General features: G+C 38.0%; 1 non-coding gene across 1 annotated transcript; it reads left to right on the top strand.

Annotated features, from left to right (window-relative positions):
* The first annotated feature begins 18,409 nt into the window (after window positions 1–18,409).
* Window positions 18,410–18,481, top strand: TRNAW-CCA. Its single transcript has one exon. It is a non-coding gene; the product is annotated as a tRNA-Trp (tRNA).
* Window positions 18,482–18,815: the final 334 nt, after the last annotated feature.

Raw genomic sequence — 18,815 nt, 5'->3', positions numbered from 1 at the left:
AAAAAGAGACACAGATGTACAGAACAGACTTTGGGACTCTGTGGGAGAAGGCAAGGGTGGGATGTTCTGAGAGAACAGCATTGAAACAAGTATACTATAAAGGGTGAAACAGATGACCAGCCCAGGTTGGATGCATGAGACAAGTGCTTAGGGCTGGTGCACTGGGAAGACCCAGAGGGATGGGATGGAGAGGGAGGTGGGAGGGGGGATCGGGATGGGGAACACAGGTAAATCCATGGCTGATTCATGTCAATGTATGGCAAAAACCACTACAATATTGTAAAGTAATTAGCCTCCAACTAATAAAAATAAATGAAAAAAAAAAAGAATTAGTATTTCTTTTATTTCTGAGGAAATGCTCTTTACTTTTTTTTATCTGTAAGACTATACCCAGAATTTATATTTAGTTCATGCACAAAAGTTGATCTGGACAACATAAATCCAACTGTGTCAAATAAACTGCAGATATTTGATAAGAGAGTGATATTTGACACAACATATAGTTGGGATTTTAAAAATGGAATTCATGTGTTTTCAGAGAGTGATAAAGAGAAGGTCAGAAATCTTTCTATCCACACACATACAGACACTTTTAAGGGATCTGGGCAGGTGTTTTAAATGTTTCCTTCAAAAAGGGATGAGGTTCTAATTTATCTATAAAATACTCTTTCACACCTGTAGCACATGTCAAGCTGCACATAACTTATGTCTGTAGGCAACATTTTGTGACTTTTCATAATATACTCTGTTAATGTGTCTCAGTTTGAAGTTACTCTATAGACCAACTGGAGAAGGCAATGGCACCCCAATCCAGTACTCTTGCCTGGAAAATCCCATGGACAGAGGAGTCTGATAGGCTGCAGTCCATGGGGTCGCTAAGAGTCGGACATGACTTGAATGACTTCACTTTCATGCATTGGAGAAGGAAATGGCAACCCACTCCAGTGTTCTTGCCTGGAGAATCCCAGGGACGGGGAGCCTGGTGGGCTGCCATCTACGGGGTCACAGACACGACTGAAGTGTCTTAGCAGCAGCAGCAGCATAGACCAACCTAAGATGTTGTTACCTCTTGCTTCCCCGGTTTTTAGTGCATCACCTACAAGGGAGCATTGTTGTACCTTGAGATATCTCTGGCACATGTATCTTACCTACAATCTGTTTGCCACATCATGCTTGCTAAACATTCTTTACATTTTAATGCAAAATTATGATCATGTTCTAAAACTGACCATGCATTATCCTTCCTGATAATGAGAAATGAGACATGAAGCGACAGATAGTTCTAGACCAGTTTCTTCTCCTTCCAAACTAACACTTCTTCCCAACTAAATATCCATAATCAACTCTAGGGGAGTAAGTTCCAAAACCACTATTAACAGAAATTTGTGTATGTTAGTCGTTCAGTCATGTCTGGCTCTTTGAGACCCCATGAACTGTAGCCCACCAGGCTCCTTCTGTTCATGGGATTTTCCAGGCAAGAACACTGGAGTAGGTTGCCATTTCCTTCTCCAGGGGATCTTCCTGACTCAGGAATTAAACCCACATCTCCTGCACTTGCAGATGGATTCTTTACAACTGAACCACCATAGAAACACTCCCGATTGTATACAGGCTGACAAACCTTCAGAAAGTAACTTAACCTTCTGAATTTCAGTTACATAAATAAGAATTGTAATAATATATTGTCTTAATGTGAAGGGTTATTGTAAGAATTAAATGAGATATGTATATAGAATATTTACTACAATATCTGGCACAGAGTAAAGACAATAGTATTACTAACATAAAGAAATAGATCTAAAAGGTAACATCCAAAAATACTGCAAAAACAGCATGTCTTTAGAATGATGTTATTTAACATTACAGGATAACAGTTTGAGCAGTTCCAAAAGGGATATTTCCCAACCAGTTCCCCAGTGGAAATTTAAGGAAATTTGAAAACCCACCCTTCTTTCGGAAGAAAAGTGAAAGTGTTAGTCATTCAGTTGTGTCTGCCTCTTTGACCCTATGGACTGTAGTCCACTAGGCTCCTCTGTCCATAGAATTTTCCAGGCAAGGATACTGGAGTGGGTTGTCATTCCCTTCTCCAGGGGAATCTTCCTGACCCAGGGATGGAATCAGGGTCTCTTGCATTGCAGGCAGATTCCTTACCATCTGAGCCACTAACGAAGCCCTTTAAGAAGGAAAGCTCCACCCAATGTAACATGAGAAGCATTCATTTGTCAAATATTTATTGAGCAATTACTTTATGCAGACCCTCGTGTGGGAAAGTTGTCAGCAATTTCTCCTTTCCTTCAAAGCACGTGTAATTTATTGTGATGTGCACACATGCAACTGAAATGCAAGTGATAAGAAATCAAGAGAATATTCCAAAGGAAAGAAAGGAAAGAACACACTTGCAACAGATGCAAAGGAAAACATGCTATAGGAATACTGAGCAGAACAGCACAACTGAAGGATTTTCAAGGTTGAGGCTGGTTACATGGAAGGAGCTTGAATATAAAGATTAAGAGTCCGGATTGTATACTGTGAGAAATAGAGCACTACTAAAGATCCAAAGCTGAACAGTGATGGGCTCAATCTGACTTTAAGGAAAATTGATCTGACAGTGATGCTCAGGACCCAGTGAAGTGCATAAAGGCTGCAGACGTGGAAATCAGGTGGAAAGCTAATGCATTAGTTCAATGAAGACATAATAAAAGACTGAAAAAGGTTGGTGTCCTTCAGAATAAAAACTTCAGAAGGATTATTTTTTAAAAAATCAATAAACTTAATGACTGATTAGATATGAAGAAAGAAGTTAAAGGTGGCTGCTACTGTCTTTAGGTACCACTAAAGTTGTCTTTAGCCAACTCAGACATAATGATCTTTGATGGAAATTACTAGCATCATCCAGCACTCACCATGCCAGACACCCTTCTATTTGTCACATACATTACCTTAGTTAGCTTCACAACAATACCATGAATTGTGTTATTATTGTACCATTTTTTTAGCTAACACTTGGGGAAGAGAGAGGTTAAATGAAAAAACTAAAACCTCAGAACCAATATGCAGCAATGCCAGATGTGAACCCAAGGTGCTTGGCTCCAAGGTAAAGTAAGTGGCTTTTGATACTACACATACTGCTTCTCACCATTTCTACAGTAAAGATAACACATTGCTATCATCAGATATAATGCTCACAAAAACAATTCCCTTCTAATATTGGTTAGTATTTGTACAATACTCCTTCATTCCAAGATTCTATTTCAAAACTCAGTTCCCAAGACCATACCTATGAAATAAGACCAGTTGGAAATTATATTTTATTCTTATCTTTTTTCTAATCAAGTCGATGCCAAAGAGATGAAAAGCTGTCAAATGTAATAATTGGAAACAGTGGTTTAAAACTGACAGCATAATTACAGAAAGTTAGATATGTCAGATTTCATGAGTGGTCTGAAATAAAAGATTCTCATGTAAAGACCTTTAACTTTTCCATATTTTATGCCACAGTGTTGATTTTTATAGTTTATTTTTTTTTTCAAAAATAATTAGAGGTTCAGAATCAGTGAATCACCAGAATTTACTAGTAAAGGGCAATGCTCCTAGCTGTAGAGTGCAGTTGTAGCCCACAGGATATTAGACAAGAAGTGATTAAGGAATAATTTCTTGGAACTGCTACACCCCTGTGGGTAAAGGAGAGAGCTAAGCTTGATGTTATTACAGTGTTATGCAAATGGGATCTGATTTCAATTTAGGCTCCAGGTTGTAACAGACATTTCCCAGTTCAATATGTTCCTTCCCACATCTCTGAATAGAACACCAGATATGGCCTACAGTGCAAAGATACAGGACAGAATACTTAAAGACAGAGTGTTAGAATGACATGCAGAAATCGGGCAGGCAACCAGTGTTTTTTCATCTGCATTGGAAAACCACTTTGTGACCAAGATTTAAATGGTAACGTCTCTTTAATTTAGAAATAAAGTTTTTTATGTGCACACACACACATACACACACAGAATCCTATTTAATTCTCATAATATATGTATCATGTAGATGCTAGTATTATCATCACATTACAGATAAAGAAACTGAAACATTAGAATATTAAGTAACTTTACAAAGTCACATAATTTGTAAGTGGCAGAGTCAGGATAAAAAATATAGGTAATTTGACTTCAAAGTAGACACTTTTAACTCTTAAATAGCCATTTATCACAGCACATTGCAACAAAGCAGACCTTTCAAATATATTCACAGAACTTTCATAAAGTACTCTTTGAACATTTACCAATGAAAAGACTCATGAAATCTACCATCTGTGTTAAGGGCTCTGAAAGAAGATATCCTAGCCAGAATATTGAGACAAGATTTCAAAGGCACAGCAAAAATGATTTTCAGAACTGGGGCAATGCAACAAGGAATCCAAACCATCCCAGAATCAATAGTGACCCTTCAATTACATGGATTTAGAGTCATTACCTAATGTTGATGAGATGGAAATAAAAGTTTCATTCCAGGATTTGGGGAAGGTACTCTCAATGAATTATTTTAAGTATTTATGACTTCCTTGTAAATGAATCCTTGTAGAGACCAATAAGCCTCCTTTATAGAAATCTGTATTAACATAAAGTCTGTCTAGATCTAGTAAAGAATATATATATATGTAAATAATTCAAAATTTTTATTCTAACTCTAGAATTTTTATTAGTACTTAATACTAACTTTAGTATTTTTATTCCAACTTTAGAACACCATAGACTAGTGATCTTTGCATATTTTTTTAATCCCATAGGAATAGAAATTGGTCAGTGTTCTGAAATCAGTTATTAATTATGGACATATTAGAATCAAACCCACCTGGAAAAGTCTGGATCTTAACATTTCATAAAAGAAATTTACCATTTTAGGGATTGGTAGTAATTTATGTTTTCAGGGTGAAAATGGGAGATTGTCTCTAAGGCAAACTCTGCTTTACACTAAAAAGGACCTTTTTGGGCGGGGGGGGGGGGGTCCTTTAGGTTGTGAAGAGTCCTCAGTGAATAGTCACTGTAAAGTTTAATAATGCTTCACAATGCTAAGCTATAAAAAAATGAGGGAAACGATATTTAGGATTTGGCATACGCCTTGCCTTTTCCTGAGATGAGATCATTGATTAATCGTCAGGCAGAACTGATCCTCTCTCTATTTCTTAACGAAGCACCGGCTTTGAGAAGGAACTTGGCTAGAGGCAGCATCCAGTACTGGACACTTGGGGTCCTCCATGTAATGCTATTTAAGATCTAATATGCAACCTGATTGCAAACATGCCATCAACTATTGGGATTGTTTTGTTGCAGCCATCCGACCTGGAACAGTCATTTCCCTCTGAAGAGAGGGGTCTACTTACTGCACATCGTGTTGGAACACGTTTAATCCTGAGACATCAAACTTGGGATGGCAGGAAAAATACATGAGGCTGAGGACAGGGATGGGACATGGACAGTTGAGATAGGGTGATGTTTAGGAAGAATCCCACAGGTATCGGACCAGTGGGTGAGGTTCAGTTATCTGGAGGCCTTCTTGGGGTCGCGCAAGGATTCAGACTTTGATTCTGGAGTCTGATGGTTCCAAAAATAGTAAACACAAGCAAGTGAAGTTTAAATTTGTACTTGCAACATGTTACAGTGTCTTATAAAAAGCCACAGCCTGGTCTCACCTGTGCTCTTGGGGAGAAGAGGAAACTTGTTTTCCTTCCAGAAGTCAGAGAGGCAGCATCAGTGGTACTCGCCGTTGGGGGATGACTGTGCCAACAGGTCAGCAGGAATACAGGCAGAAGAGGCAACAGCTGGGACCAGTCAAGGAGGCGGGAGCAGAAGATCTGAGGACGTTATAAGCATCAGAAACCTGAAAAAAATCACAAGAAAAGCTAGAATAGTCTTGGAGAGATGCAATTTGTGTCAATTATTCTAATGCTTTTACTGAAAGAATTTAATACAAAATAAAACTCTTTTTTTCATTACTGATTTGTGAGTCCAGTTTATACAGATGATGCTGATGGTAGTGATGGTGGTGATAGTGTTAAACAAATATTCCAGACTTCACTAAGTTATAAGCTCCCATCTCCCTTAACTATGTGAATCATGATTGCTTAATCTTCAACCGGACTTATAATATTCTACCAGATTCCAGTACCTAAGTGTTTGTGAGGATTTGTAAAGAATACATATGTGTTTCCTAGATTCACTCTGCTTTTTCACTATCTTAGCCAGGAGTCAAGCTTGTGATAACCACCTCCCGCTTCCAGAGTCCATCTCCTATTATCCTGAGGCTGGGGACCCGAAAACCAATGCTGCTTTGCCTGTACCACACAGTCCCTCATGGCGGCACCAGCCCTTTTTTGATTCCCCAGAATGACAGTGGACCAGACTACAACATACACAAGGATTTTCCAGAGGCTTCGGAATAGTACAAAGGAATTACAAAGCTGAGGATTTAAACTTGGACCCTCACTGTGGCATCCTCACAGCCTTAAGTTCCTTCATTAGTCATTTCTTCTATTTGGCACTCCCCCATGACCCGGCACCATCATATGTACCCTTCCTAGAATAAGTTCTCAGAAGCATGTCTCCCTCCCCTTGGGATCCAAGCTCCAACTACCTGAACTCTGAAAAAGGAAACATTTCCCCCCAATATGCCAGTCTGAGGCTTGTCACTCACGTTCCACATTTTTCCCCTTGGGTTAAAATCTTCCCTGGATACTTGCAATATGAATGTGTAGTTTTCCCTACCCTTAAACAATATAGATTGGCTTTGCCTAAAGTTGCCATTAAATCAATTAATCAGAATCTAACAGTCTTCTATTATTTCTCTAGCAGGATTATTTATTCTTAAATGCCACTTCAAATAGTACTTTGACAGTCAGAGTAATCTTTAGAATTAAGAGTCTCTCGGTGGCTCAGACGGTAAAGCATCTGTCTGCAATGCTGGAGACCTGGGCTCGATCCCTGGGTCGGGAAGATCCCCTGGAGAAGGAAATGGCAACCCACTCCAGTACTCTTGCCTGGAAAATCCCATGGACAGAGGAGCCTGGTAGGCTACAGTCCATGGGGTTGCAAACAGTCGGACACGACTGAGCAAATTTACTTTACTTCACTTTACTCATTACACAATGTGAATATATGTCCCCATATCCTGGCTGTCAGGTTTTGTTCTCCACTTGTGACAACTCTATGAGATGTGTTCAATTATTATACTTATAGATACAGACACTTTATACAGCTTGCCCAAAGTGAAACAGTTAGTACATGAGGAATCTGTGATTCATCCCCAGGTAGAATGACTTCAGAACCTTCTGTCTCAGCCACTATTCTAAAACTCTTTTAGAAAATAATTCTTCAAGATGATGCACTCTAAACACTTATTTAGAAAAGAAACATTACTTTCCAGAAGAAACAATCCAGCACTCTTCCACAACGCCGAGTACTAACCACTATATGATCGCGGCTCCAGCACTCTTCCAATAGCCTTTGAACCATGAAGAATAACTCTTTATTTTCTTAGGTTCATTAAATTGCTTACTTGTGACTCATTATCGCAAAAAAAAAAAAAATAATAAGATAATTGGGAACAATGATTATTAGAATTTTAACTCTATTGGTAGCAAAAAATACAGTCCAGGGAACTAGAATAAAAAGATTTATCCCTTGAAAACATCTATGATAGGCTGCTTCTATGTTCCATGGAGTAACAGCTCAACATTACTCTCATTTAGAGACCTAGATTTTATAGAATGTCACTGGAAACCATAACAGAAGAAAAAGGGAGAAGCAGACAATTTCCAGAGAGGTGATACATGTCACTGTTGCTCACATTTCACTGGCCAAAGCAAATAACATGGTGAATCAGCACTTATGTTTACCACATGGTTCTTCTCCAGTAAATATTGGGGAAAAGAAAGAATGATCTTATACAAAGACTTGTCCCTCAGACATGCTACTACACATATCACAAAGTAGAACATAGTTCTCAAATTTATGATCTGTCGGCCACTTAAGGAAAGGTGGCTAACTGACTTCAAAAGCCAATAGTAAAATTACTAGCATCTTTCCTTTCTTCCTTTTTTCCAATCAATAGGAATAGACTGGCAGCTTCAACACCAGGCTCTAGGGATACAAAGATGAAATTACCTAGTTTTTTCCCTCATGGTACTTTACGGTCTAGGAAAAGTAGAAAACATCTCTCTCTACAAGAAAGTATCTCTGATCCATGATAGAACTAGAACTTAAAATCTAATTTTAAAACAATGAAACTTGATTTTATCCTCTTTGGAAAATTATGGGCCCTCTCCCCACCTCCCCCTGAAAAAAAAATTAAAATATATACATCATTGTCCAAATGAATAGAAACTATTCCATCATAGTTTCTGAGTGCCACTAAGAATCATCACCACTATTGAGAGTAGCTAAAAAAGAAACGTATGAAAAGTCTGGGAGGTCGAAGTAATAAAGTATACTGAGGATCTACTATTGAATGCATTTCCTGCTTCCCAAACAAATTATTGTTATAAGGCAGACACCAAAAATTGTGTGGACTCCATTAGCCTCTGTTTGTTTCCATTGCTTTCCCCCCAAAATGTGCTTGTACTAAAATATATTAACCTAAGAACTGCTTAGCTATTTTTCCAAAAAACAAAGATAGCTTAGATAATATTACTGTATGTGTAAATTCATTGCTAGATGGTTGCAACTGGATCCCTCAATACTGATTACTACAAATTATGAGGCAAGTTTGGAAAATGAATTCCTGCACAACAAAATATCTGTCCCTGAATTATAGTTTCTTTGCTTCTCTTACCCCTGTGATGAACACAAACTTGACAGTAAGACTGGAATCCAGCTATATTCACTCTGTCAATCTCAAATAGGTCAATAAAGATTGTTCACTATGTCATATGTACAGTCACTTTTACCATATTGGGCATCTCTCCTCAGCAGAGCCAGCATGAATGGCTACTATGTCAGGGAACCTGAAGCACTTTTTTTTTAATTATTTTAATTGGAGGCAAATCACTTTACAATATTGTGGTGATTTTTGCCATACAATGACATGAATCAGCCATGGGTACACATGAGCCCCCATCCTGAACCCGCCTCCCACCTCCCTCCCCATCCCATCCCTCTGGGTTGTCCTAGTGCACCGGTTTTGAGTGCCCTGTTTCATGCATCAGGCTTGGACTGCTCATCTATTTCACATATGATAATACACATGTTTCCATGTTTTTCTTTCAAAGCATCCCACCCTTGCCTTCTCCCACAGAGCCCAACAGTAAGTTCTTTATATCTATGTCTCTTTTGCTGTCTTGCATATAGGGTCGTTGTTACCATCTTTCTAAATTCCATAAACATGCATTAATATACTGTATTGATGTTTTTCTTTCTGACTAACTTCACTCTGTATAATAGGCTCCAGTTTCATCCACCTCACTAGAATTGATTCAAATGCATTCTTTTTCATATTCCATTGAGTATATGTACCACAACTTTCTTATCCATTCATCTGCCGATGGACATTTAGGTTGCTTCCATGTGCTAGCTATTGTAAACAGTGCTGTGATGAACATTGGGGTACACATTTCTCTTTCAATTCTGGTTTCTTCAGTGTGTATGCCCAGCAGTGGGATTGCTGGGTCATATAGCAGTTCTATTTCCAGTTTTTTAAGGAATCTCCAACTGTTCCCCATAGTGGCTGTACTAGTTTGCATTCCCACCAACAGTGTAAGAGGGGTCCCTTTTCTCCACACCCTCACCAGCATTTACTATTTGTAAACTTTTTGATAGCAGCCCTTCTGACTGGAGAAGGCAATGGTAACCCACGCCAGCACTCTTGCCTGGAAAATCCCATGGCCAGAGGAGCCTAGTAGGCTGCAGTCCATGGGGTTGCTAAGAGTTAAACACGACTGAGCAACTTCACTTTCACTTCTCACTTTCATGCATTGGAGACAGAAATGGCAACCCACTCCGGTGTTCTTGCCTGGAGAATCCCAGGGACAGAAGAGCCTAGTGGGCTGCCATCTATGGGGTCACACAGAGTCGGACACAACCGAAGCAACTTAGCAGCAGCATTCTGACTGGCGTGAGATGGTACCTCATTGTGGTTTTGATTTGCATTTCTCTGATAATGAGTGATATTAAGCATTTTTTCATGTGTTCATTAGCCATCCGTATGTTTTCTTTGGAGAAATGTCTGTTTAGTTCTCTGGCCCATTTTTTGATTGGGTCATTTATTTTTCTGGTATTGAGCTGCATGAGCTGCTTGTATATTTTTGAGACTAATTCTTTATCAGTTGCTTCCTTTGCTATTATTTTCTCCCATTCTAAAAGCTGTCTTTTCACCTTGCTTATAGTTTCCTTTATTGTGCAAAAGCTTTTAAGTTTAATTAGGTTCCATTTGTTTATTTTTGCTTTTATTTCCATAACTCTGAGAGATGGGTCATAGAGGAACTTGCTGTGATTTATGTCAGAGAGTGTTTTGCCTATGTTTTCCTGAAGAGTCATAGTTTCTGGTCTTACATTTAGATCTTTAATACATTTTGAGTTTATTTTTGTGTATGGTGTTAGAAAGTGTTCTAGTTTCATTCTTTTACAGGTGGGTGATCAGTTTTGCCAGCACCACTTGTTAAAGAGATTGCCTTTCCTCTATTGTATATTTTTGTCTCCTTTGTCAAAGATAAGGTGTCCCTAGGTGTGTGGATTTATCTCTGGGCTTTCTATTTTGTTCCATTGATCAATATTTCTGTCTTTGTGCCTGTACCATACTGTCTTGATGACTATAGCTTTCTAGTATAGTCTGAAGTCAGGCAGGTTGATTCCTCCAGTTCCATTCTTCTTTCTCAAGATTGCTTTGTCTATTCAAGGTTTTTTGTGTTTCCATACAAATTGTGAAATTATTTGTTCTAGTTCTGTGAAAAATACCATTGGTAGCTTGATAGGGATTGCATTGAATCTATAAGTTGCTTTGAGTAATATACTCATTTTCACTACATTGATTCTTCTGTTTCATAAACATGGTATATATCTCCAACTATTTGTGTCATCTTTTATTTCTTTCATCAGTGTGTTATAGTTTTCTATATATAGGTCTTTTGCTTCTTTAGGTAGATTTATTCCTACATATTTTATTCTTTTCATCACAATGGTGAATGGGATTGTTTCCTTAATTTCTCTTTCTGTTTTCTCATTGTTAGCATATAGAAATGCAAGGGATTTCTGTATATTAATTTTATATCCTGCAACTTTACTACATTTATTGATTAGCTCTAGCAATTTTCTGGTGAAGTCTTTAGGGTTTTCTATGTAGAGGATCATGTCATCTGCAAACAGTGAGAGTTTTACTTCTTTTCCAAACTGGATTCCTTTTTTTCTTTTTCTCCTCTCTGTGCTAAAACTTCCAAAACGATGTTGAATAGTAGTGGTGAGAGTGGGCACCCATGTCTTGTTCCTGACTTTAGGGGAAATGCTTTCAATTTTTCACCATTGATGATAATGCTTGTTGTGGGTTTATCATATATGGCTTTTATTATGTTGAGCTATATTCCTTCTATGCCTGCTTTATAGAGGGTTTTTATAATAAACGGATGCTGAATTTTGTCAAAGGTTTTCTCTGCATCTATTGAGATAATCATATGGTCTTTATCTTTCAATTTGTTAATGTGTGTATCACATTGATTGATTTGAGAATACTGAAGAATCCTTGCATCCCTGGGATAAAACCCACGTGGTCATGATGAATGATCTTTTTAATATGTTGTTGAATTCTGTTTGCTAGAATTTTGTTGAGTATTTTTGCATCTATGTTCTTCTGTGATATTGGCCAGTAGTTTTCTTTTTTTGTGGCATCTTTGTCTGGTTCTGGTTTTAGGGTGATGGTGGCCTCATAGAATGAGTTTGGGAATTTACCTTCCTCTGCAATTTTCTGGAAGAGTTTGAGTAGGATAAGTGTCAACTTCTGTCTAAATTTTTGGTAGAATTCACCTGTGAAGCCATATGGTCCTGGACTTTTGTTAGTTGGAAGATTTTTTATTACAGTTTTGATTTCCCTGCTTGTGATGTGTCTGTTAAGATTTTCTGTTTCTTCATGGTTCAGTTTTGGAAGGTTATACTTTTCTAGGAATTTGCCCATTTCTTCCAAGTTGTCCATTTTATTGGCATAGAATTGCTGATAGTAGTCTCTTACAATCATTTTATTTCTGTGTTGTCTGTTGTGATTTCTCCATTTTCATCTCTAATTTTTTTTTATTTGATTCTTCTCCCTTTTTTTTCTTAATGAGTCTGGCTAGTGCTTTGTCTATTCTATTTATCTTCTCAAGGAACCAGCTTTTAGTTTCATTGGGTTTTGTTATAGTTTCCTTTGTTCCTTTCTCATTTATTTCTGCTCTAATTTTTATGATTTCTTTCCTTCTACTAACCCTGGGGTTATTCATTTCTTGTTTTGCTAGTTGCTTTAGGTGTAAAGTTAGGTTATTTATTTGATTTTTCTCTTGTTTCTTGAGGTAAGCTTGTATTGCTATGGTCCTTCCCCTAGCACTGCTTTTACTGAATCCCATAGGTTTTCGGTTGTCATGTTTTCATTTTCATTTGTTTCTATGCCTATTTTGATTCCCTTTTTGATTTCTTCCATGATTTGTTGGTTATTCAGAATTGTGTTGTTTAGCCTCCATATGTTTGTATTTTTAAGTTTTTTCCTATAGTTGACATCTAATCTGATTGCATTTTGATCAGAAAAGATGCTTGAAATGATTTTTTTTTTTAAATTTGCCAAGGCTAGATTTATGGCCCAGGATGTGGGGAGAATATTCTGTGTGCACTTGAGAAAAAGGTGAAATTCATTGTTTAGGGGTGAAATGTCCTATAGGTGTCAATTAGGTCCACCTCGCCCATTGTATCATTTAAAGTCTGTGTTTCCTTGCTAACTTTCTGTTTGGTTGATCTATCCATAGGGGCATTAAAGGTGGGGTATTAAAGTCTCCCAGTATTATTGTGTTATGGTTAATTTCCCCTTTCACACTTGTTAGCATTTGCCTTACAAATTGGAGTGCTCCTATGTTGGGTTCATATATATTTATAATTGTTGTATCTTCTTCTTGGATTGATCCTTTGATCATTATGTAGTGTCCTTCTTTATCTCTTTTCATGGCCTTTATTTCAATGTCTATTTCATCTTATATGAGTATTGCTACTCCTGCTTTCTTTTGGCCTCCATTTGCATGAAATATTTTTTCCAGCTCTTCACTTTCATTCTGTATGTGTCCCTTATTTTGAGGCGGGTCTCTTGTAGACAGCATATATAGGGGTCTTGCTTTTGTATCCATTAAGCCAGTTTCTGTCTTTCAGTTTGGGCATTCAACCCATTTACATTTAAGGTAATTGTTGAAAAGTATGATCCCATTGCCATTTACTTTGTTGTTTTAGGTTCGAGTTTATAAACCTTTTCTGTGTTTCCTGTCTAGAGAATATCCTTTAGCATTTGTTGAAGAGCTAGTTTGATGGTGGTGAATTCACTCAAGCAAAAGCTGAGAGATTTACAGCAAAAGCTGTAAAGATTTTGAATTCTCCATCATATTTGAATGAGATCCTTGCTGGATATAGCAATCTGGGTTATAGGTTTTTCTCTTTCATCACTTTAAGCAAGTCCTGCCATTCCCTTCTGGCCTAAAAAGTTTCTATTGAAAGATCAGCTGTTATCCTTATAGGGATCCCTTTGTGTGTTATTTATTGCTTTTCACTTGCTGCTTGCAATATTTGCTCTTTGTGTTTGATCTTCATTCAGTTCACTTCAGTTCAGTTCAGTCGCTCAGTTGTGTCCGACACTGTGACCCCATAGACTGCAGTACGCCAGGCCTCCCTGTCCATCACCAACTCCTGGAGTTTACTCAAACTCGTGTCCATTGAGTCAGTGATGCCATTAGGCTCTGGCTATCACTTATATGCCTCTCTGCCTCCAGCAGGGGGAGGGGCCTGTACACAGCTGGCTAGCTCTCCTTTAGTATTCATTCAATCCTTTGTTCTGCAAGCAGGCCAGACTGAAGAGACTTTCACAGAAATGTTATCTTTTTTTTCTCTCTCCCGATCGCACAGTTTGGGTTGCTATCTCATATTAGCTCCCTCAGATTGTCCTCAGGGCATTCAAGCCCAGTCCTTACCTTAAGCACCGATTACATATCCCCCACCTCCCTGTCCAGCCCCCGCTCGCTGGTGGCAGGCGTGAGTGTCTGGGCTACTTCTCCACTTGCAGTTGTGGTTAGGAGCATATTCTGTGGGCTTTTTTTTCTTTCCTCCCAGTTATGTTGCCCTCTGAGATTCCAAAACTTCCCTCAGATCCACCTGTGAGAGTATTTCCTACTGTTTGGAAACTTCTCCTTCACAACTCCCTCCCCAGGACAGGTCTCTGTCCTTAACTCTTTTGTCTCTCTTTTTGTCTTTTATATTTTGTCCCACTGCCTTTCAAAGAGAATGTGCTGCCTTTCTGGGTGCCTGGTGTCCTCCCCCAGTGTTCAGAAGTTGTTTTGTGGAAGTTTCTCAGCATTCAAATGATCTTTTGATGAATTTGTGGGGGAGAAAGTGGTCTCCCCATCCTATTCCTCCACCATCTTGGGACCACCCCCTGAAGCACTTTTTAAATAGCCACATCTGGCATCCTATGTCCACTTGGGTGAAGTACTGAAGCATCAAAGGCAAACTACATACTTAAGAATTCATACAATTCATACACCATGTCCCCTCTATTTATCATACAGCCCATCACTGCCATTCCATATGTGTCCTGCCAGTCAGCACTCCTGATTTCACCACAGGAATATACAAGCTCACTGGCCCTAGCAGCTCTTGAAGTGAGTTTATATTTATACTTGAGAAAACATCTCACGTGTTCCAGATGACAAAGCTTGGGTTTGTTTTTGTGTGTGATAACCATGCTCTTACTATCTTCTCTATATGGCATTGCATGGTGTTAGCTAATTCTGACTCTAGCAGCCAAAAGCTCTTGCAGTTAATACCTACAGATATACTGTAAATATCTGGAGAATTAAAAACAATAATAACAATAAATACTCTGCTAAGTAAATTATATAACCATGGAATGTTTAAATTAGAAAGGCCAGACATAGAGAAGAGTTCAACAATAGGCAGAACACCCCGACCAAAATTTCCCTCATATTTAGCATCCAAAATGCCATTAATATTATAAGTCAAATTTTCTTCACAATAAAATATAGTTCTCTTGTGAAAAGAAAACCTCTTTAAGAAACCACTATAGCAAAAGTTCTTAATACATTCAGTGGTCATTTATTATAGTCAGTTAAAAATGGCATGCTGTGTATGTTTTCCTTGTTTTATTTATAAACACAAGAATAAAGTAAAAGAAGTTTAACTAGATCAATCAGTCAGTTCAGTCACTCAGTTCTGTCCAACTCTTTGTGATCCCATGGACTACAGCATGCCAAGCCTCCCTGTATATCACCAACTACCAGAGCTTGCTCAAACTCATGTCCATCGAGACAGTTATGCAATCAAACCATCTCATCCTCGGTCACCCCCTTCTCCTCCCACCTTCAATCTTTCCCAGCATCAGGGTCTTTTCAAATAAGTCAGCTCTTCGCATCAGATGGTCAACATATTGGAGTTTCAACTTCAACATCAGCCCTTCCAATGAATATTCAGGACTGAGTTCCTTTAGGATGCACTGGTTTGATCTCCTTGCAGTCCAAGGGACTCTCAAGAGTCTTCTCCAACACCACAGTTCAAAAGTATCAATTCTTCAGTGCTCAGCTTTCTTTATGTTCCAACTCTCACATCCATACATGACTACTGGAAAAACTATAGCTTTGACTAGACAGACCTTTGTTGGCAAAGTAATGTCTCTGCTTTTTAATTTGCTGTCTAGGTTGGCCATAGATTTTCTTCCAAGGAGCAAGCGTCTTTTAATTTCATGGCTGCAGTCACCATCTGCAGTGATTTTGGAGCCCAAGAAAATAAAGTCTCTCACTGTTTCCATTGTTTCCCCATCTATTTACCATGAAGTGATGTGACCAAATACAATGATCTTAGTTTTTTGAATGTTGAGTTTTAAGCCAACTTTTTCACTCTCCTCTTTCACTTTCATCAAGAAGCTCTTTAGCTTTTCTTCAATTTCTGCCATAAGTGTGGTGTCATCTGCATATATGAGGTTATTGATACTTCTCCCAGAAATCTTGATCCCAGCTGGTGCTTCATCCAGCCTGGCATATCACATGATGTACTCTGCATATAAATTAAATAAGCAGGGTGACAATATACAGTCTTGACATACTCATTTCCCAATTTGGAACCAGTCTGCTGTTCCATGACCAGTTCTAACTGTTGCTTCTTGACCTGTATACAGATTTCTCAGGAAGCAGCTGAGGTGGTCTGGTATTCCCATCTCTTTAAGAATTTACCACAGTTTGTTGTGATCCACACAGTCAAAAGTTTTGGCATAGTCCATATAGCAGAAGTAGGTGTTTTTCTGGAACTCTCTTGCTTTTTCTATGATCCAGTGGATGTTGGCAATTTGATCTCTGGTTCCTCTGATAACTGGACATAAAAAATTGGAATGACACATTTAAAGGAAAAAAACAGCAATTTTTTTTTCTAGAAAATCAGCATCATTAATGATGCCTATTTGTAAGTGAAGCCTAACTGTATTTTTCTCCATTACACTGGAACAATCTTTATTATTTTTAACATATTTATTTTAACTAAAAGTGGTGTTATATGATCCAGCTGCTGAGGAAAGTGTCAAAAAGTCACATCCAGGTTTCTGTTGCTATTGCTTTGTTTCTATTTAATTTTTTTTCCCTTAAAATGAAACATGTTCTTATAAATAGAGCTACATGGAAGACACAGAAGCCAAAAATATATTTTCCTGAAATGGAAACCCAAAGCACCAAACAATAATTTAAGTTTTCTGAATCATGGAATGGTCCTGAATTCTAGCAATAAGGCAATAGGAGAAAGGCAGCAATTAATAAAAAAGTGGATATTTTGGTAGTATTATTGAATGAAAGAGCAGTGGTTCAGTACAAAGCTTCGTATTAAAGAAGTTCAGAGCTGACCACTTAGATCTACTCTGTTCTATTGGCATTGCTTCATACCCTGGGTAATGTCCCTGATTCTAACCAGATCAAAGGACTGAACAAAGGAATTATATCCACATTCATCAGGCTTTGTAAAATTTATCCTACTTTCATGGGTTTTTTTGATGAGTTATTAATAAAATGTTCACTCATATTGGAGGAAATGTTTTAGAAGTCCAGATACATTAAGAAATGTCAAACATTTTTCTCAAAAGTACAAATATGCTAACTATACTAGGAAAAGATTATTTTCCTCTCCAACTTTGAAGTAGCCACCCATCTATAGAGTAGTAAGTACAAGATTAGTTCTTTTATTACCAATAATTAAATTATAATAGTCATATTCATTGAACCCTTAACATAAGCCAGGTTTGTGCTTAGTACATGTATTATCTAATACTTATAATCTCTAGATGAAACATTATTATTATCTTCCCCATAAACACAACTACATTATGAGGTATAGTTTATATTCAATAAGCTATATATTTAAAACATACAATTTAATAAGTTTGAAACATGTATATACCAGTGAAGCCATCACCAGAATCAAGATAATGGATATAACCATCATCCTCAAAAGTTTCCTAGCACTCACTGTAATCCACTCGTCTCTTCTCATCTCAATTCTATCCTTTTTCCTTTCATCAGACAACCACTGACCTGCTTCCTGTCACAATACATTATGATGTGGAGGAACTTGAATTTTCATGCAGTGTTGATGGAAATATAAAACTCTATACATATTTTGGAAAACAGGTTTTGGCAGTTTCTTTAAAAATTAAACATACGGCTATAACATGACCTACACATTTCATCCCTAGGTATTTATCCAGTGGAAGCATATGTCTCTACAAAGACTTGTGCATGAATGTTCATAGAACATTTATATGATATATGACATGGCTTATGTTTCACACAGATCCTTCTGCACCTTGAGTTTGGACTAGGCTCCAGAAAAATGAAGAACAGAAGGAGGGAGAACAATTAGGAAGCCATTACAATAATATGGATTGGGATAACAGTGGCTTAACCAGTTTGGTATGATGGTAAAGTGGTGAGAAGTAGGAAGATCCTACATAAATTTTTAGACAGACATTACTGCATTTTCTGATATACAGGATGTATGGTATAGAAAATGGAGAGGGGTCAAGGATGTCTCCTAGACATTTGGCCTAAGTGATTAGAAAAATGGAATTGCTGTTAACTGAATAGGTAAAGCATCAGAGGGAATAGGCTAGGGGAGGGTAAGATCAAAGGTTTGTTTGGGATATGCTAATACTGACGTGGGCTTCCCTGGTGGCTCAGAGGTTAAAGCGTCTGCCTCCAATGCGGGAGACCCAGGTTCGATCCCTGGGTTGGGAAGACCCCCTGGAGAAGGAAATGGTAACCCACTCCAGTATTCTCGCCTGGAGAATCCGATAGACGGAGGAGCCTGGTAGGCTACAGTCCACAGGGTCACAAAGAGTCGGACACGACTGAGCGACTTCACTTCACTTTAATACTGAAGTATAAAATACTGAAGTAAAGGTATCTAAATATGGAAGTAAATATAGAAATAGAAAAGATGTAATCCAAACTCTGATGCCTAGATCTATGCATGGATAACATGTCTAAGAGACAAGGAAAAACAAACCACGTAGATTGAGAAGAAATAACTGGGCATAAGGAGGAAAGTCAGGAGAGTGTAATACCCTAG

The sequence above is a fragment of the Cervus elaphus genome, chromosome 31 (assembly GCF_910594005.1).
Source record: "Cervus elaphus chromosome 31, mCerEla1.1, whole genome shotgun sequence".
Taxonomy (NCBI): domain Eukaryota; kingdom Metazoa; phylum Chordata; class Mammalia; order Artiodactyla; family Cervidae; genus Cervus; species Cervus elaphus.
Note: the sequence above shows the minus strand (reverse complement) of the source record. Positions and strands in the feature narration are given on the sequence as shown.